Source organism: Rhinolophus sinicus, linkage group LG01 (assembly GCF_036562045.2).
Source record: "Rhinolophus sinicus isolate RSC01 linkage group LG01, ASM3656204v1, whole genome shotgun sequence".
In the NCBI taxonomy this organism is placed as follows: Eukaryota; Metazoa; Chordata; class Mammalia; order Chiroptera; family Rhinolophidae; genus Rhinolophus; species Rhinolophus sinicus.
In genome coordinates this window covers 169,783,488-169,805,394 of record NC_133751.1, presented here as the reverse complement: position 1 = coordinate 169,805,394, position 21,907 = coordinate 169,783,488, and the positions used below count along the sequence as shown (strand labels likewise).

The window sequence follows — 21,907 nt, the reverse complement described above, 5'->3', positions numbered from 1 at the left end:
TCACCTGTACCATATAGACAACTGCTTCTTGAACATCCTCATTTGGACATACCACAGCAACCCAAACTGAAAATATCCAGAACTGCATCCAATATTTTGTTCCCAGGTCTCTCTCTGTCTCCCTTTCTCTCTCTCTCTCTCTCTCTCTCTCTCACACACACACACACACACACACACACACACACACACACACACACTTCCAATCTCAGCACCTATAACAATCATCAACATAGTCTCAGAAACTGTCAATGTGGGCTATTAGACTTGATTCCTCTCTTTTCGTACTTTGTATCTAATTCACACAAAATCAATTCCACTTTTTCAACGTACCATTATTACATGTATTTTTCTTCATTCTCACCAGCATCTCCTTCCACAAGCCTCCATTATTTCAAACCTGGATCACTGCAGTCTCCTAGCTCCTTTTTCTTTACCCCCAGCATTGCTCCATTGTTCCTTATCCACATTGCACCCAATGTGGGTTTCATGTAACATAAATCTTATTTGGTTGTTCACCTGCTTACCTCACTACATTCAGGATAATGTCAAATTCCTTACATGTTCCATTATCATCTGTCCCTTTAACCTCTTCACTATGATTTTTCCTCTCTACCTCTTACACAGCCCTGTGTTCTCTTTACTCCAGCTGCGCTAAAGTGCTTTCAGTTCTTCCTATGAATTATGATTCCTCAGATGCTGGGAGGGTCCACTGTACATCCCGTTCCTTCTGACTGTACGTTCACCCTTAGTTTAGACATCATTTCCTTTAATGACGAGTAGCCTTCTCTAACATACACCAAGTATAGGTCCGGTGACCCTGCTAGGAACACCAGCAGTATGTTGTACTTTTTTACAGTGGGTTAAAAAACATCTTCCCAAAATTCACACTCACTCAGAACTGCAGAATGTGACCTTATGTAGAAATAGGTTTTTACAGAAGTAATTAGTTCAAGATGTTGCGATAAAACTCTGGATTTAGGATGAGCCCTAAATCTAATGACTGATACATTCACAAGAGTAGAGGACACACCCAGAGACACACAGAGAAGAAAGCCATGTGAAGATAGGGACAGAAATTGGAGTTAGGCTGCCACAAGTCAAGAAACAGTAAGCCATCAGGAGTTGGAAGAAACAAAGAAGGATTGTCCCCTACAGTATTCGGAAGGCGACTGACCCTGCTGACACCTTGATTTCAGACTTCAAGCCTCCAGGATTTTGCTGTTTTAAGCTGCCCTGTTTGTGCTTCTTTGTTACTGTAGCCCTAGGAAACTAATACACCCCATACCCTATGCTTATTGCAATATATTAAGTGTTGTATTTCAATTCTCACTAGACTACAAACTCCATGCAAAGCAAGAGCTCATTCTGTTGTTTATAGTTTCATGTTCACTGCTAAGTACATCAATTGGCACATGACAGGTAATTCATAAACGTACGTATAAAACCAAGAACAAATAGATTTTCCTAATAGATATGTATCAACACCTAAACGACATTATTATTTAATCTATGTTGATTTTACTGGCAAAATCTATATTACTTGATCATTTATTGCCATTAGAGTTTGATAGGTTTCAAATGACAGCTCTAAAGAAGGGTTTTAGCAAACATTGTTGTCTTTACTTGCCCCACATTCACTCCCCATCCTGGTCCCGGAACGTTGAAGTTCTTTTGGGGAACCTACTACCTTCTCTGTGAGCATGCAGTCTTGAGAGAATTGTTAATCAAGTGCCAGTGTTCTGGGCAGAGGCCAATGATGCAAACACAGCCATGCAGACTCCATTTCTGAATGTGGGAGGAATAGCATTAAAACACACTATTGGTCCAGATTAAGCTCTGTGGCAGTATACTTCACAGTCTGTTTCCACTTCCTGCTTTCTAGACTCCCTGGAAAAGCTCTCTCTCCTCCTGCCTTTTCCTGAGAACTGTTTTGTCTGATTACCCTCTGATTCCATGAGCTAACCCATATCCTTTCAGCAGAAAGCCTTTTTAAAGTGCCCAGAACTAATTTGCTACTTGCAACTTAAGAACGGTAATGAATAGACTCTTCAAACATAGATGTGACTAATACATAATACAGATTGCTAGTATTACTAAGTGTTGTTTCACAGATGGCCACTGGATCTAAAAGTTTCCAGCTTAGATTGTTATGTCACTTATTGATGAACTACGTAACTTAAAATTCATGATTTGCCTATTTCCTTCTCTGAGGTAGCCACTCTCATTTCTTTATGCATTGCACATATTAATATAAACCCTATTCTTCCCTCTCATTTATTTGTCTTTATGTTAAACATTTTCCTTTTTAAAAATATTTTTTATTTAAAATTTTTTTTATTTTTCAATTCTCTCAATGTAAATCATGCTCAAAAAGCACATGAAACCATTTTATAAAGATGTTATTTCTAAATAAGTGAAAGCTTTAGCACAATAAATGATTCCTCATAGCATAAATAATTACTTTACACTAGAAGACCTACAGTTCACCACTTTGCAACATAGAGACCGACATATTTGATGAACATCACTTTACCAGATTTCACTATTTCATTCAAATACCAATTAATTTATAAAGGAATTCTTCATTATAATTACATATTAAGTAAGTATATACATTTTTTCCTTCACTAAATAAAAACTAATATTAATATTATACTACTAAAATTAATTTGAATATCATTAATTTTTAGAACAGAAGCATCATTTACATATATAGATGTACTGAATGGAAATTTTAAATGTACAACCTACAGTCAGTGAAAGCTAAATGGCTTTCTTGAATTTCTTCAGTGGCGTAAAGGTTATTTTCTTTTGTATTTAAATGCAGATAAAGCATAATACATCTCCTGAATAGGATTTGAATTTGCTCTCCACTGAGGCATTTCCCTATAGACTCTCTTCAGACAAGAGCGCTATTAGTCTTACTTATTAAAACAGAAGGGGACAGAATAAATTATACTTCCACTTCCTTTCTACTTTCTTAACATTGCATCACATTTTTGCCATCTATTTATTCTCCTGCTCACTATTTTGAATGACTGCATCAACTTCTTCACGCTTTCTGTCTAACATATTGTAATACCCATGAGGATGTATCGTTTAGTATTCCTAAAAGCTTAAAATTACCTTACAATTAAATCTGAACCTGAATTTCATTTATGGTCTCAAATTAAAACTTTCTCTTTTTGTCACACTTTCTTGACCTTCTACTTCTGCACATTTACAATGTATGAACAAAAATTTTTCTTCATCCTACCCTTAAATTTCTCAGTCTAGCTCCATAATTAGTCCATAATTTTTTTTCTCTTATTTGTTTCCATCTTGGCTAGTTTGCAAATTTAGCTATTTTATTGATGTTTTAGGTCTCTTCTCTCTTCAACTCTTTCATGTTTAACATTAGTTAACAACAAATGAAACCCTATTCTGTGCTCGTCATTTTATTAGACATTCTGCTGAGTGTTCGGGATGTAAAAACATTTGATTATTGGAAAAGAGAATCCCAGGAAAGGCAAACAAAAACTAAAGAACATAATATATCTGGAAAATCCTACATAATTTTTTATAGATCGATATTAAGAAATGATTAAAGATGAGGCTTGAATTTTAGGAACTGAAAATCCAGATCACAAGGGTTTTCTTTTTTCTGAGCCTGTTAAATAAAGAGAATGGCATAATCCCATTTTGGTTACAAGAGCCACTTTGCAGGAAAAAATTTGAAGGAGGAAGCTCAGAAACAGTTTGACCATTTAGGGGCTTTTGCTAATTTTGGCAAAAGACAATCAAAGTTTGTGAAAAATAGGAGAGAGATTTAAAAGAAAAAGTTAAATGATAAAAATTTAAGGGATAGAATGGTTAAATAAATGGTTAATAAATTAAAGGTCATGGCATTGAGAAAAAAGCAGGAATTAAAACTGACTCTAATTTTTACAATTTTGACTATCCAAATGATTAGTAATTCTCATCAGAGAGGTAAAGTATACTTTTTAAAAAAATCACATTTTTAAATAATCTTTGACCTGTTGAGTTTGGCCCATCTACACAGATATATCAAACAAATGGAGGCATCCAGAAATCGGATGGAATAGGTAGCCTCTGAGATGGCCTTCAATCTCCGCCTACTGATATTCATTTTGTGATCTTCTACCCTTGAGCGGTAGGCTGGACCTAGAGCATCACTTCCAAAAAAACAGAAGCCTGCAAAGTGGTGGTGTATTAGTTTCCTTTGGCTGCCACACAAATCATCACAAATGGTATGGCTTAAAACAACAGAAATCTATTCTCTCACAGTTCCAGAGGCCAGAAGTTTGAAATCAAGGTGTCAGAAAGGCTGAGTTTCTTCTGAAGGCTCTTAGGGAGATTTTGTTCCTTGCCTTTTCCAGCTTCCAGTATCTCCAGATGATTCTTTGACTACCGGTTGCAGCACACCACTCCTTGTCTCTGCCTTCACACGGTCTACTTCTCTGGGTGGGTCTCATAAGAACACATGACACTGGATTTAGGGCTCATCTGGCGATTCCAGGATGGATGCACTCAAGACCCTTAATTTAATTATACCTGCAAAGACTTTTTTCCAAATAATGTCACATTCACAAGTACCACACGTGTAATTTGAACACAGATTTTTGGAGGCCATCATTCAACCCACTACAGGTCGGGGATGACACTTCCTAGCTTTGGTTACAAAGGAATGTGATTTCCACCATGGGTGCTCCCTTTCACTCACTTGGATTCCTTGTCCTGGGGGAAGCCAGCTTCCATATCATGAGGCAGCCCTATAGAGAGAGGCCCTCCATGGCAGAGTCTGCAAGTGGGCCCTCAGTCCCACTGGGTTTTCAAATAAACTGTAGCTCCAGCTGACAGCTTGACTGCAGCATCATGAGAGACCTAGAGCCAGAGACACCAGCTAAGCCATGCCCAGATCCATAGCCTACAGAAACTGTGAGATAATAATATACAAGGTTTGTAAACTGCTAGGTTTTAGAGTGATTTATCACATGGCAATAGAAAATGAATATGGAGCTCACAAAAATATCTAGGGTAGGTGTGGGGACAGAGCCAGAAGTGCAGTTTCCAGGCTCGCAGCCTCACGTGGAAAGGTACTGGCTCGGGTAGTAGATGGCCATCAACTGTGACTGGATGGCCATCAGCTGTGGCTACTTGGCCGTCAGCTGTAACCAGTGAGCCACTGGCCACTAATATAACTGCTGTGGTTACATTAGCAGAAAATGGGGGCTAGCAAGAAGATGGTGGCTGAGCTAGCAAGAGCAGATTGCAGTCAGCACGGCGAAGTGCGGGTTGCAGATCGTGTGGATCCTGCTTCCTGTGTCTCTAACCCAGCCACGAGCGACACTATAGTTATATGACTCCCCTATCTATGGCTCCGTGGGTGCTCCTTTTTGGCCTCACCATATCCTGCATTCTTATGTGGGGAGCGGGACCAGAGACCCCGCATGACACCCCTGCATGACAGTAGATCAGCAATAATTAAGACAATTCATGGAAATGTATTCAATTTTGCATTTAAAAAACAATTATGGAATATATGCTCTATAAAACAAACATTGTAGTGAGTTTCATTTAGATGTAAATTTATATCACTAATGATAAATGATGGCTCAGCCTTCAAGAATCTTACAGTCTCAGGGAATGATGGACAAGAAAATAATGTGTCATATGACAAAGAAATGAAAATTTTGTTAAGGTACATAGCACATAGGGAAGAATCTGGTTCAGATTTCAAAAGTCAGGAAGGATTTCCTGGAGAAGTTGAATTCTTCTACAAATTTACCTACTCATAGCTATGTATTAACAAAGTTCCCTTTCCTTTCAACAATACAATATTTAAGGTACCTCTAGGTGGTTAGGACACTTTTCTTATCCATTACATTAAGACGCCTATGATAAATTTATCTAAGCTCTTAGGGCAAGAACATATATTCACTTCTTTGACTAATGGAAAGGGGCTAAATTTAAATTATTTATATAAGGCAAATAATTTGTTTATATAAATCAAATCAAGTCATTACAACGTATTTCATGTTTTGTTTGGTGTAACTGGTTTTATTCTTATTATACTTTAATTTTAAGGACACTCAAATCATGTTTAATAATAAATAAATGAACCCTCAATTATATAAGAAATTGCAATGATTTCTTTTTAATGTTTTGAGTGCTCTAGCAAAGGTATGAGCAAAATAAAATCAGGAGTGCAGAAAAATCCTCAGTGTTCAAAACCAAACCTATTATTTTACTAAAACAAAAATCCAACTGTTGCTGTGTTTCACCCATTTCTGTTAGTGCCACCAATATGCCCCGTTTGTCTAAAAGACTTTCTCCTTAATCTCACATCACTTCTAACACTACCAAATCTCATCTATCCCCACTCTGTTTTTTTATTTACACTACTCTCACCCTAGATAAAGTTCCCATTGCTTATTTTTTGAATTATTGCAAAGTTTAAAAACATTGCTTCATAGGTAACATTGATCAGACTTGATGTCTTTAGGAAAACCTTATCAATTAATAACCCAGTACCTGCATCTCAATGTAATTAGTTACCACCTAGTCTTTCATTGAATGATTCAGTTGTTATACTGTCACAGTATATTAAAATAATTTGTGTCATACAAGTCTTATCTACTATACTATAAATTCTTCAGGGGTGAGGATTATGTCTTTTTCACTTTTTTTTTTTTTTCCCTACAGTTCCTATCACAGAGTTTTGCAAATGGCTAGTATTTAACAAATGCTGATGGAAATAAAAGGAACAACCTACAAATTATTCTCCCTTCCTTTGGGTTTGCTCTCTCTTCATTAGCCTAACACACATATCACTTCCAGATTAAACTTCTTAAAGGACAACGTGGATCATCTTTTTCCCCTGGTATTGTCCCTCACCATGTAATGATGAAATATAAAGCTGAAAGTATAGGAATGCAAGTCACAGAACCTATTTCCCTCTACTCTTGTATCTACCCTATCTTTCCAATTTCCTGACTATCCCCTGGCTGTCTCAGCTCTGTACCTTTACTCCAACTTGGCCCTCTATTTACATGTTTACCTGCCAACCCCTATATACCCTAAAAAGCATAACTCAAATTGATCTCTCATTTGTGAAGTGTTCTTCAATCCCCAAGCTGAAAGTATTAGCATCAGCAATTGTCCTTTCCTTTTGCTTTCTTCTTGGTACTTAGTACATCCTACCTCTACTTAAGGAACCAAAACATGCTTCTTATCTTACCATATTTTATTGAAAATTAGAAGAGGCCAAAAATTATTTCTGTACCTTCCTGTCCCTAATATCTGCCAACACCATCACTCAAATAATCACAGTGCTTAGGCTTAGTGTACTAAGTTTTCAATACATATTCATTGAATAAATGTATACTTGCTATCATTTATAAATTATGTGTTTTTAGACACTGTGGAAAGATTATGCAAATATAATACTCACTTTTCTTCTATTTTCAGTATGTAAGGGATATATTGGCTGAATACATATGAATAGAGGGTGCTACTGCTTGCAACCAAAATTTATACTCTGAATTTGAATATTTTCTTCAACACAAAGTAGGTTTTGTTAGGGAAATTATTTGAATGAAAAAATATAAGTCAATGGGTCATCAGACATTTTGAAAAATGGCTAATGAAATGGTAACTTATTATCACCTTCTGGAGATTAATTCAGCAATAAGAATAAAAAGCCTTTATAATATTGTAACCATTGAACCAGTAAGGTTAATTTTAGTACTCTACTAAGGAAAAATGAGTGATACCAATTTATCTAAAAGTATTTTTAAATCATTTAAAAAATGATTATATTAACAGGTACAACAGCAACTATGAAACACTAATTAATATTCTCAAATAAAATGAAGTTGATTTGTTATAAAAATAATAAACAAATTCAACAGAGAATATATATACTATTACCCCATCTTTGTATAAAGGGAAAAATCAACAAAACAAAAATCAAATGATTTAGATCAAAATTGTAAAAGTTATTTTTAGAAAACAGCCTTATTTATGGTTTAATTTTGCTTTGTTTTTGTTATTTGACCATTTTCTATAATAAAACTATCTTTTTAAATATTTGGTACAAAATAAAAACATTTTCTATAGTATCAAATCTTTTTTCAAAATGGTTTAAAATATATAAACAATCACTTATTCTTACCTGGGTAGGCTCAAATATAGTTGAAAGAATACAGACACTTGACTTTGGATAGTTTCAATCATACAGTTGCCATCCAAGTTCTTTTTCAATCACTTTCTCTCTTATGGATATCAGATGGAATCACATATAACTAAAAATAAAATTAAAATTGGACTTAATAGAATAATCAATTATTACATTTATGTGCATTTTAATTTAGAGGTTACAATACATATTCTGAAATTCTAATTATGTTTCTTGTGAAAGTTCAAGAAAGTTACCTAATAATAGGAAAATAATGGTAAAGCATACAAGTTTTTTGAAAAGATAGAGTAGCAGGTTGCTAGATAAGGGCAAATAACAAGATTGCTAGATAATAAGTTAAATGTTTTAACTCATGGATTCGTTACTATTAAAATACAGTGATTTGGGGCGGCCAGTTAGCTCAGTTGGTTAGAGCTCAGTGCTCCTAACAACAAGATTGCAGCTTCGATCCCCACATGGGCCACTGTGAGCTGTGCCTTCCACAACTAGATTGAAACAACTACTTGACTTGGAGCTGATGGGTCCTAGAAAAACACACTTAAAATAAATAACAGTTAAAAAACAAAACAAACAAAAAAAACACACTCAGTGATGGCTGGTTGACAATATACCCTTTTCTATCGTGGGCTGTACAACTAGCTCCAGATCACTCCTTCACATATTAGCCAAGCCCACACCCTGTCCAAGAGTAAGGTGAAGTAGAATTTTAGAAAGCACAGATCTATTTTGACTTTCATTCCACTGTGACTGCCGGGGAAACATTTAGGTGGCTCATCCTTCATTCATTCTCATACTATAATTAGTAGAACAGACACAGCAGTTGACTTAGACTTTTACATTTTTATCCCAGCAGACAAGAGGATTTTTCCTTCCAGATGCAACAGCACAAATTATGCCTTCCCTTAATTTGGTATTTTCAAATGTACCTCTGACCTAAATTCAAATAGTATCAGAAAAAGGTACAGTATAGCATCTCTTCTTGCCAAAAAGGCAAAAAGAGCTGTTTTGTTTTTGTTTTTTTCTTGGCAAAAATATGCAAACATATCTAACTCTTTTGTTCTGTTTCCCTCCATAACTTTGATTCAGACCATGTTTGTAAAGCTAGACCTGTATTTTTTACTTTCTCAAATTACAGATTAAAGACAGATCTCAAATATTTTATTTCTGCCTCTTTGTTTTGCATCTACACTATCTGAAAACTATCTTTTTACATATCTCAGCCACAATTTTCTTTAGAAGCTCGTTTATCTATTTGTTGATCCTATACTTGTTCATTTTCTAACATACTTTAGAGAGAAAGAAAGAAGGGACCTTAGTTTATGTGTCCCCAGAGGCAAACTCTGAGGTAATAATTCAAGTAAAGAAGTTTATTTTGGAGATGCTGAAGGAGAGGGGTTACGGGCTGATTACCGTTAGCATCTACTACATAAAACAACAATTTTAAAATATGAGCTGAGTATAGTTTAAGGCCATTTAAAGGTATTTATCATTTTAACAAAAAAATGTTTATCCCTACTATGCTATTATTTATTAAATCATACAGTATTCTCTTAGCTTTTACTGTATCTTAGGGTACATAAATGTTATAATTCATTTTATCTTTCCTCAAAATGTAAAGGCTGAATTATCATATTCTTCCAGCTCTATAAACAGATTTGCTCATCCTGGAAAAGACATTTTAAGCAAGACACAGCTAAAAGGTAACCGTAAAACTATGTCATGATTTCCAAAGCAATTTATCAGTTCATTTTTACTTTGTCTTGGGGAGAGGGGAAAAAAGAAAGACAGAATTAGTTCTTTTATCTAACATATGCTAATTTTCCTATTTATCTCATGCAAATGATAATCTTAGAAAAAGAAATAAGAAGGAAATCACCCAAGATAACAAAAGCAACTTTGTTAATCAGACTGTTAAAAAAAAAGTTAGCAAAATATTATAACAAAGTAGGTATTTTCCTTAAGATATTCAACTTAATTCAACTTACTATCCCCACAGCTTTTATTTCTATCTCACATTGACTGAAATCCAGTCTTATTGCGGGAAATACTTTTCAACTTAGAATATTTTATGCAATGTGACAGAATAAAAAGAGCACAAAAATACCCACATCAAAAAAACAAGAATGAACTTGTGCCTACTTCCATCTTTCTTTTAGGAAAATGTCATACACTCTGAAGTGGATCTATTATTTTATGTGTGTGATATGATTAGATTTGTTCATCTAAAGAGCATTTTAAATGTTCTTATAAAAAATGAGATATGTGGGGTGGCTGGATGGCTCAGTTGGTTACAGCGCGGGCTCTGAACAACAGGGTTGCTGGTTCAATTCCCGCATGGGATGGTGAGTTGCGTGTGCCCCCTGCAACTAAAGACTGAAAACGGCGACTGGACTTGGAGCTGAATTACACCCTCCACAAATAGAACGAAGAACAACTACTTGGAGCTGATGGGCCCTGGAGAAACACACTGTTCCCCAATATTCCCCAATAAAATTTATTTTTAAAAAAAGTATTTGCTTAAAAAAAAAAAAGAGATGTACTTACGAGCTGATCTTTTGAATGTTTTTTATTTTAAAATATAAAACCTTGATGTCCAATTCAAATGACTGTTAAACCTTTAGGAACATAATACACTCAATTTTATACTCTTGTGCCACCATTTATTATAGATTCTCATGAAATTTAAAGATGTATATGAAGTCAAATGAAGCATACCATTTATTTAACAAACCTTTCACTTTTCCCAATAGTATTAGTTTAAGCAAAACATTATTAACATAGAAGTACGACTAGATGCTTCAATTTGCTTGGCTTATTTGTTAAACCAAAATAAAAGGTATTTCTACTTCTCATCAAATGAATTAGAGAACACCATTATCATCATCTTAAAACTTTTTCAGAATCATTTTATTACTTTTTTTTTTTTTTTTAGCTAGCTCTAAGAATTTGGCAATATTTCAAATCTAATTTACAAAATGTTGCAAAAAAAGTTTTCCTGAATATTCATTTATTTCCTATAGGCATCTAAATTCTAAAGATACTAAATCATATTCTTGGCCTGTGATTGTCTTCTCTCTTTGTCCTATGATTTTAATTAAGTAAATAATACAATCCTCATTCTAATGGCTCAAGCCAGAAACCTGGCATTGTCAATCCCTCTTATTTCCCTTACCATCTACGCATAGTTAAATCATGATACATCCCATTCTAGTTAATACAGAAGTCTCCTGTTTTTCATTTTTCCTCTCCAAGTTTACATCCTCACCAATCCATAAGTAACCAAACATGGTTTCATTAACAAGTAATCTGGCCCTGTCACCCTTTGGACAAAATCCAAATATCTTAGCAGGTCTTAGCATCTTAGTCCAAATGTATTAGCATCTTTCCTTAAAGATGTCTTCTCAAATGTTTTCACCCTAATGCTCCTGGCAAAAGGTACAGACACAATGGCATGGGATGATTTGCCATACGTGGCTTGGGGCAATCATTTCCAGGGCATTCTAGTCTTCTCATTGAGGCAGTGGTATACATAGTGTCATAACCGTACCCCTATGCTCTAAGGAAAGGTGAAAAAATTAACTTAGTTCATCACAGGAATATTTATTAGCACCTACTGAATGCCCGTTGTATCAGTCATTAGGGAGAGGAAGGTAAGTCCTTTGCATCTGTCAATATGTTAAGGACTAGAATAATGGCAATGTCAGGTATGGAAAAAACGGAGAATGTGGAACCTGTGAATCTTCAGTTTGGAAGTTGTTCAGTGAAAAAACTGGGAAAGGCCAGAGTTGGCAGAGGAATAGCAGAAGCAAAGGCACAGGAATAAGACAGAACATGCCACCTGTAAGTAGGCAAGCAGCTGGGTATATGTGATTCGAAAATAGGGTGTTTAGGGGAGATGGTTTTATAAGAAATTTAGTGGTAAGGTAAGGCCTTACAAAGAAGGTTCCTGAATGCTATGCTATGAAATTTAGACTTTACTTTAAAGGAAATAAGAGTATGATAAACAGGGAAGTGGTGCAATAAAATACATATTTTAGGCAGTAAATGTCTGAAAAGACCATGAAAGAGATGTGACACAGGCTAAATTGTTTCTTAGAAATTTGTGTATATTTGTTATATGTTAACGCAAAATAGAAAAAAAAGCCTCAAGGCATTCATAATTGTGAGACGTAAAACTAGAACAGCGTTTGAGATTTAATCTATGTAGGAACAGAGCAAGACCAAAATCACCCTGATCCTGGGCTTTCCCGTTCACAGAGATGCCAATCTGGACCAAGAATGAACATCACCTGTTACTGTTCCATATGCATTCTAAGTTCTCTACCCTCAGCTCTCAGTAAAGAAAAAAAAAAAAAAAAAGATACAGGACAAGACATGATAAACTATTTCAGAATTAATCAAACTATTTCAGAATTAATAGCAATTTTAAATTTACCAAATTCAATCTAGTTCTTGCCTCCACATTTGACATAAAACTTTTAGCAGTGCTTTGAAGCTGTCACTGGCAGGAAATCTTCCTAATTAGAAGAAGTAGGAGAACAATTATCAAGTCATTCATTCTTTCTGCTGGAATTGGTGGAAAATACAAGTCACTTCTGTGAAAATTTTCATAACTATATGTTTCAGCCTAAATAGGTTAAGGTAGAGTTTTTGTTCTCTTTTAACATTAACTTTTCACAAATTCTGACCTCTCAAATATTTTATGGAAAAACAAAGCTTAATCATCAAGATGAATCCAAAGTAGTGACAACTGGTCACAGATTAAAAATGAACTTGAGTTAATGAATAATGTATGGTAAATTAAATTTCATACCAGGGTAGAAAAACATTTTTAATGCATTTTTAATGCAATTGGAAGAAAAAAATAAATCTGACTAGAAAAGGTTGTTTTTTACTTTATTTTCCCTTAATGTCAGTTATATATAATTTACCTACAAAATAATGTAAGTTGCTAGTTCTTACCTTAAGACTTTAGCTATGAATTGATACAAAGGGAGCTAAGTGTGTCAAAGAATTTTATCTAATCAATGGTTATATTTGTCAAATCTATTTAACAGATATAATTTGTTTTAATTTTTTTAATTAATCATCTTGTTTATTACTTTTTCTAAAACAGTGCATATATGGATTTTGGCACCAAGTTCCTTAGAAACAGACTTTTGTCCAAATATTCTCCATGTTTTAAGCACCTTCCTTCTATGCTTCTTTCCTTTCTTCCATTTTCCCTTTCTTCCTCCTTCCTTCCTTTCTTTCTACTCTTCTTTTCTTCCTTCTTTCATTTCAAAAAACAAACATTATAAGTAACTATTCTTTACTGTAGTGTATTAGAACCTACTTAGGTGATTAAAGACAATTTTTATATAACATCAATGCTAAAAGCCATCTTTAATATTTAAAAAACTTTATATTACTATCAGAAGTTCTAAAACTATGAAAATATATTTTGTGGAAATAGAGCACCTATCAATAAAGGTTCTTATTAAGCATTTTTGTAAATAGCTACACAACAAAGGCTGCTCAAATGAAGGAAATCAAGAAACTGCAGTTGATTCCGTAATGACAAATTGGGCTAGAAAGCACTCATTAACTTGGATTACATAAAACTTCATTAGTTTAATTTTTCCAGTCCTGTGAAGTTTAATTTTATTCATGTTGATAATATCCAAGAAGCATGTCATGTATTTAAAAGCAAACTTTAGTGAGCTGTAATTCAGTATTCCAATTTCCCACAGTTAAGGTGGGGGTGGGGAAGGGAGTTTTACTAGTCTTTTTTCTATATTCTAAACTAATCTTGCAATATCACCACAATTGAACATAATTAACTTACATTGTACAAACACTGTTCAATAAAATCTGGAATACCTCCTGCATCAATATAATTCAGCACAAAAGAAGTACATAAATGCAGCTACTGTTAACCAAATAATTAATATTTTACAAAGAGGTAATAGAGATGTCATCATCCCAAGTTTTTTATGTGATTGATTATGTTTCAAGGCGTTTCTTCAGCAATCAAATATTTTCAGTATTAAGATTTTGCAATTATCCTTTATGTTGCTCTACTACCAAATAGTATACTGTTTTAAACTGCCATTCCTTTTCTCAGTGGTATTTTTTCATAGCAGTATACATTTAACTCTTCATTTAATTTATTTAATATATACATACATTGCACTTTTCTGCCACCTCCATAACCTCCCCACCAAAAAATAAATAAATATATATCTCATAATTATACCCCAGGTTTCCTTTGCAGACCTGTAATTTCTTCCCTCTTTCATGGTAGCTATGTTTGGCTGAAGGTTACTCTACTGCTAGCTCCCAGACTGACTGATGAGAGTACCATGACCCTAGTCATAATTATTCATTCAGGAATGGAAATGTGCACTAAGTTAAACAAGGAAAACCAAACCACCCCCTTTCCCAAAACTACAAAAGAGCAATCCCTTTCCATTTCAACTGATTAAGTGGAGGATTAAAAGCCTGGTAGTTATTTTATCCTCAGATTTCCTGTCTTAAAATGAATCCAACTCAGTTGAAAACAGCTATGGTAAATAAATATCTGACTGCCTGGATTCAGCCATGCCTGAAGCAACACTCTAGAACTTTCAATTATGATAACCAAAATTTTTTTTTTTTTGCTTAACTGAATTTTAATTGGTTTTCTGTCAACTACAACCAAAAAAATCACTCTCAAATATGTGTTATATACTAATATATAGTTACTAGTTTATTGAATTTCTATATGACTTCCCCTAAATTGAGCTAACAGTATAAAATAATAACGGGCCAAAATGATTGATTGATATACAGAAAAAAAATTTTGTACAACATTGTTAGTAAGCTACTCTTGGAGTTTTGACAATATCTGTTGTTGTTAGAAGCTGAAAAAGAATGGAAGTACCGATGAACATTCAGTAGATTTTTCAGAGTTTGGAGGGAAGAGCTTATCAACTTTAAAACGTTTGTGTTTTCTTAAAAAATTATATAATAGAGCCTTGCATCAAATTTAAGTTGGAGTATTATATTACTCACATCTTCACTTCTGCTGAAGACAGTATAAACGGGATTGATTTAAACAAGCATAAATAAACAGATTCAGAATAGATATGAAACTTTATACATTTGGTATGAGATAGGTGATGTGGAACATTTACTAATTAAAAAATTATACAAAATGAATAATATCTCTTCATTCCTGATGCATTAATGTTATGTTTTACATGACAGCAAATAAAAAACTGACAGGCAACCGAACAGAATTGTTTCAACCTGATCTTACTCTAATAAGGTACCTTTTTATTTCTTTGAAGCTTTTCACAAAGAGGATAGCTAAGTTAAATCTTTTGTGCCTTACTAAGTGGTCATAGAAGTTTCTAGAGCAATTATTTACTTTGACACCTGGATCTTTTGTAGCTTTTCACTGATGAGGATTTGATATTTATTATGTAATCTGAATGGCCTAAATAAATGGTCAAAAATAAAGACTTGAACTATGTGTTTCTAGAATTGAAAAAAAAATTATAAGAGACTTAAGGATATATCAGATATCTGGGGCTACAATTTCACAATTTCATTTTGAAGATTAGGTGCACAAAATATCATTAGGCACTAAAAAGTTCCCTTCAAATACCAGCTATAAAGAAATGAAAGTTTACCTTATTGAAGCTCATTTTTCTTCATTGCTCCCTTGTCAAAAGAAAAAACAAACAAACAAACAAACAAACATATATATATATATATATATATATATGTAAAACCGTTTTCCTTTTTTTTTTTTTCAAAGAAGTTTGAATACAATATGCTATCTAATTATGCATTATTCCCCCAAGGGGACCTGATCCTTCTCTAGAATTTTCCTCTCCATTGTCACTCCCCTCTTTTAGACTTTAACTCCATCTCAAACAGAATTCAATAAACTCTAATCACTGGAGAAAGAGGTCGTGAATTATAAACATATATTTGAATCAATCCTTCCCCTAACCCCACAGGATGGAATCTATGCTGTAAAATAAATATATAAAATACGTACAGTGAATAAACATTATATTTACACAAGCTAGGAACATCTTTCTCTTAAGCCTTCTGCTATGCATTTTCCTAATCAGAAGGGAGTTATTTCTATTTTGATAAACATCAAAGATATCTCTCACTTTTTCAGTTAGTCTTCAGTTACTCTGTGATAAATGAAGATAGTTTCCCATCTGTGAGCAAAGATGATTGCAGTCATCTCATTTGAGCCTAATCTCCCGAGGCTCCAAAATGCAATGATACGATTATAGCAAGCCTTTTCTTTGTTCATAGACTATCAGAATAATTTTAAAAATGCAGAAATGTCATCATGCTTACCGTGTTTTCCCGAAAATAAGACCTAGCCGGACCACCAGCTCTAATGTGTCTTTTGGAGCAAAAATTAATATAAGACCCCGTCTTATATAACACTGGGCTTTATATTAAAGTAAGACTGGGTCTTATATTAATTTTTGCTCCAAAAGACGCATTAGAGCTAATGGTTTGGCTAGGTCTTATTTTCGGGGAAACACGGTAGTTTGTCAAGTCAAATTTCAGTTGACAATCAAATATTTTATATATAAGTTAGGTCAAAGTAACCTACAGAGCACTTGCAACATGATGCTAATAATCCCATTCTTTCTCTCCCCTGGGGTTATTTTCAAAGGAGTTATGTATGAAAGCACTTGCAAAAGTATAAAGTACTATACAAATATGAGATCATGTTACTAGCCAAAAAGGATGCATTCCAGAAGTTATGACTTGTGCTGAAAAGGTGAAATGTACAATTTCCCTTTCCCAACAAGTAATGACAGAGTCAACACTTGCATGTAACCTTTTGCAAAGATTTCCTAAGAATTCAACACTGAGCCATAGAAAATAGAAGATCATGTAATACCAAGCATATCTAATTTCCAAGTTGTGCGTAGATCAAAGAGCAGTATTCGTAATGCACTGAATCTATTACTAAGGGGAGAGTACTAATGCTAGCCATAGCAGGAGAACTCGTGACTAGATAAAACTGGGCAAAGCACTCTTCACTTCTTGGCTATATACATGAAATCACTTAAAATTGAATCAGTACAGTACATTCTTTCAGATAATAAAGACATCATTTAACACAGTTAATGAAGATGATATTACCAAGAGCACATCCTCTCTGTGCTTTGCTGTAACCATTTACAGACAAAAAAAAAAAAAAAAAAAAAGGAAATGAACGAGACAAAAGCCTTCCAATCTCATAGACTGAGACAAAGGGAAGCAATGACCTAGCTAGCTGTTTGATGGATTTACCTCTCTCTCCGAAATATGAGTGAAAGCTACTTTACTGGTTTATAACAATCAAAACCATGTTATTGTAAAGATGTTCTTTCCTCATCTCCTCCCCAGTTTTATCATACAGTGAATAGTTACTGAACACCTACCTGCTCAGTGCTGTGTACTTAGTGGGGATACAGATGGAGACATGGCGCTCCTAATCTAGTGGAGGAGCCAGACATGTGAACAAATTACAACTTATTATTATAATTGCTAACATAAATGTCACCCTATTCAGCACTTGCATCTAACTTAATTCTTAACTTAATTTCTAAATAGTGATCTATTCAAACTAGGTCAGCTGCTGATGTTGAAACCATTTTTACTTTCCAAAATGGTTTCACTGTCATAATGATGCTTTATTTTCAAAATTATCCTGTCCCATCTATAGGGCTGTTTCCCTTGTTTTACCAAAAAGAAAATTAATACTGAGAGATGCATCAGAAGCCAAGACCACAACTCATAAATCCTTTTTTTTTTTTCCTTTTTCAGAGCTAGAGGAGAACACTCTAGCTTGCATGATAAAATCCTGTGCTCTACTTGTCATTTTATTTCACTTTTTTTGGTGAATTATGTTTATTGATAATACTGAAAACTCCTTACCGATTGTGGCTAAAGTATGATCTTGTGAAAAAACTATGAATTGTTTATTGTCAAATGAAATAATGATGAAGTTTGTTTTTTTCTATTAGTACCTGCCGAGGAAATCTACTACAGGAAACAGACACAGTGTGAAGTCTGAAAGAATTATCAGATGCTTGTACACCAATGATAATTGCTGTCTAATCAAGGAAACCATTCTATTCAACCTACTTACATCTTGCCAGCTGAGTTGTAAGTATGGCAATCACCGGTTTACTGTATGCCTGAATTAGATAAAAACTGCATCACTTTCTTTGTGCCTGGTACATAGTTTATGCTCAACAGATTTTTGGAGGAGGAAAAGCAAAGGAGTGATAGGAAAGAGGAAAATCTAATCAACAGGTCATCAAGCTCTACTTTGCCCAAAATCAAACAAACAAAAAACCCAACAACAATAACATGCATGTGCGCACGTGTGTGTACACACACACACACACAAACACACACACAGAAGCAGCACATATTTGAACCCAATACATTTAAAGACAACCTCGCCTCACATTTTAAAAAACTCTAACTCAGCTTTTTGCCAGTGTTACATGTGTAGTCTTTGAGTACGTGCTCAGGAGACTTTGCAGAGAAATAACTAATTCAGGATGGAGGCAACATGCTGAGATGCAATCTTTACCACTTTTTAAAACCTAAAAAGCCTTACATACTTATAGATGTCACCATTGTCAGTTTAATTCCGTGTAGAAGTTGTTTATGTATTTTAAGTGCCACCTATAGGTTGAAATAACCTATAAAGTAGAAAATGAAATTAAACTGGAAGGAAGATTTGTCAATTAAATTGGAGGGGTGGGGACAAAAAATATATAACGAGATCCAAGGAAAGCCTTGAAAACCAAGTGAAGAATTGTTATTTTTCATTCATTGATTGCTTTGTCAAGGCAAAAATTTGGCAGGTCATGCGTGAGCAGGTCACTGGACTAGGTGCTGCGGGGCCTCCAACTACTGCACTCCTTGTACTGATGTACTTTCACTCTAGACTCAAATGAGCATCTCAAAATGCCCACCATGCCTATAAATCCCCTCTCTAAGGGTGCTGCCCTCCTCCGCCTGCTGAGGAATAACCGACCTGGAGGCAGTCAGCATAACCCTTCTCTTCGGAGGAGACTAGGGTGAGCACCCCAGCTGACACGAGATTATCTACACTTAGGAGGGGGCCTCGTGCAAAACCTCCACCTAAACACAGCAACAGTGGATTACCCAGACCAAGAACACGCTCTGCATTCTGAACTCTGACATCAAAGAGAAGCCGACTATTTGTAACTGGAGCAGAAAACAAAACATTAAGGAAAAGATGCTTTACAGATGTTACGAGGCAGAAGTCATGAAGAATAACACGAGTGATCATAAACTGAACCAGAAGACGGTAGACAAACATTGCATAGAATGGGGAGAATGTTGGTAGTAGCAGGAAAAAGACAAGAGAGGGAGCTGGGTCGTTCCTATGGCAGAGAATCAACTCTGTCACTAGGAAGCTCAGAAGAGCTGCACTGGTACTTCCCAATTCTGCAACTCAGTCCAATTTCCCTGGTTACTCTAAAGGCTGGCCACATGCTTAGGATTCCTGTCTTCAACCCTAAACTTAACTTACAGAGGTAACTGGGTAAAAAAAAAAAACCTCTTCTGTCTGACCTCCTTATTATTTACCTAAGGAATCAGTCTTAAAACCATAAATGAGCAAAACTTCCTCATATACAACACAGTAAAAATGATACTTTATCACATTAAGATACTCTCCAAAAATTATACTAACTCAATGGATAGCAAAAAAAGAAAAGAGGGTAAGGGGGGGGGGGGAGAGGGTTAGTAGATAAGGGTAAAAGGGATTAAATATATGGTGATGGAAGGAGAAATGACTCTGGGTGGTGAACACACAATGTGATATATACATGATGTATTACAAAATTATACACCGGAAACCTATGGAACTTTACTAACAATTGTCACCTCAATAAACTTTAATTTAAAAAAAAGGCCACACACAGTTTTGTCAGGTATCTCAAAAAAATGTTGTCTCCAGAAAAGCAAACATGCTCTTCATTTGTAGACATCTGTTGTATAGTTAATTCAAAAGCAAAAACAACAGACAAACATGTGCTATGATTTCTCTCTTTCTTCCCAAGAACAATAAAGCAAATAACATTTATCTATGGCTTCTGTATTTCCTTTGTTGTGCTTAAATTTAAAACATTTTGTTTCTTAACTCAGGGCTAAATTAAATGCATTCATAGACTATATCCATACAGTAGGAAAAAAACACATTCTTTCTCAATTTTATGGATCCCTCAACAGCAAGAAAGCCCAACCCTTTTTCCTAGATTATTCTGACTTACGTATTAATTTTATTTTCCTGTATTATAAATTATTAGGGACAGAATTTTTACCATACTTACAAAATCATACCCTACAGCAAGGAGGAAGAAGAATGAGAAAAAAAAGGAAAGAGAAGGTTGAAAGGGAGAAGAGGGAAAGACAGGATATAGGAAGGATGTAAAGGAGAGAAAGAAAAGGAAAGGATGCAACCTGGGAAGGAGAAAGGAGGAGGAGGAGGCCTAACTGTTACAAGTGAATGCAGGGAGCCTCACCACACTGTATTCCCAGGCTTCACATTGGACCCCTATCCACCCACGCAAGGGACAAAGCACATTGGGGAAGACAGCACCTAGGCTTTTCCATTTCTCATTCAGTACAGTTGTTCACTCTTCTTACTGGCGGAAGGACAGTGCTGATCACTGAGTCGAAGCCTCCTCCCATCCTGGTGCAAGGGTACACACCCAACTTCCTAATTGTGCATCCTTCCCATGGGCCTCAGTACGTGACCGTTACTAGCTTGGTATCTGTTTCTGAGTGCCTACTGTGCTTTTGTCACGCTTTCCCTCCAGAACTGAAACTTGACAAATAAAACGTACTCACTGGCATGGGTTGACCTAGACCTCAAAAAGAACCCCCATGAAAGCTCCGAGTGTCTGTCTATTACATGCCATCTGATTCTCCATGGTTGTGCCATACCCACCAGCCAAGGCTCCCTGTTGCCTCACGCTGAACTCCTGGAGCTACTCTATTTCCTCAAAAGTGCCTGGAGGTAGTTAATCTAAGGTGACTTGGACACTACGCTTCTGTCCACCCACTTGAACTGTCTGAGGCAACTTCTCCAACACCTGCCCTCTCCTCTATCCATCCCGGCCAATTCACACAGACAGAGAAAAATGCTAAGAGAAAAACTGGAACCATTGTAAAATTCATTCATTTAACAAATATTTATGGAGTGTCAGGCATATATCCAGATACTAGTGATATAATGATAAACAAGACAGATTATCTGCCCTCAAGGAATTTATGTTCTAGTTGCATGCATATATAAACTAAAATCTAACTACATATAAAGGTAGAATCATGGTATTTTTATACTTTTTGTTGTTGTTGTTTACTTTCATACTTCCTGGAGATAGAACATTTCAAATTAGTCGGGCTTCATTAGAATAAGGATGCAGATGCTGGGGGCCTACTACCATGAACCTGGTACTCTGCACATGCTTCTTGGAATGTAGCATCTTCACTTTCCACTGTCAGTTCTCCATACAGACATCTCTCGTAAAAGTAAGCAACCCAGGTGATCCTGGGGATCAGGAAATGGTCTCAGTGTGTACTTCCTCTCCATGAAACTGTGAACCCCCACATGGAAAGCCAAAAGAGTTTCCTATTACTTGAACACTGTGAGCAGAATGGCTG

The 21,907-nt window shown here is 35.2% G+C and overlaps 1 protein-coding gene across 10 annotated transcripts in view; it reads right to left on the bottom strand.

Moving 5' to 3' along the window:
* The window catches only part of GULP1 (GULP PTB domain containing engulfment adaptor 1), a 223,461-nt gene that overhangs the window by 131,432 nt on the left and 70,122 nt on the right, over nucleotides 1-21,907 (bottom strand). For 8 of the 10 annotated variants that reach the window (XM_074339081.1, XM_019740766.2, XM_019740764.2 and 5 more), the window contains exon 2: nucleotides 8,177-8,306. The exons of the other annotated variants lie outside the window; for them this stretch is intronic. The gene's annotated coding sequence lies outside the window, so the exon portion shown is untranslated. The remainder of the gene's footprint in view (nucleotides 1-8,176; nucleotides 8,307-21,907) is intronic. 10 annotated transcript variants of the gene reach the window in all.